Source organism: Penaeus monodon, chromosome 20, assembly GCF_015228065.2.
Source record: "Penaeus monodon isolate SGIC_2016 chromosome 20, NSTDA_Pmon_1, whole genome shotgun sequence".
Classification (NCBI taxonomy): Eukaryota; Metazoa; Arthropoda; class Malacostraca; order Decapoda; family Penaeidae; genus Penaeus; species Penaeus monodon.
In genome coordinates this window covers 23,398,712-23,399,025 of record NC_051405.1, presented here as the reverse complement: position 1 = coordinate 23,399,025, position 314 = coordinate 23,398,712, and positions in this window count along the sequence as shown.

Sequence of the window (314 nt, the reverse complement as noted above, 5' to 3'; positions counted from 1 at the left end):
TCCCCCTCCAACGATTTCCTCACTCCTTCTCCTCACTTCCTCCTCCAACCCTCCCTTTCCTCACCTTCCAACACTCTTCCCTCTCTTCCTCCTCTCCGCCAACTCTCCCCTGCTTTTCTCTTTCCTCCAACTCTCCCCTCTTTCCTTCTCCTCCAGTCACCCCTCCCTCCTTTTAATCCAGCCCTCTCTTTCCTCATCCTCAAACCCTATTCCCCCTTTTCCTCCTCCAACCCCCCCCCCTCCTTCCTTCTCCTCCAACTCCCACCAACCTTCTACTCCTCCAAAACCCTCCTCCCCTTCCTCATCTTCCAATT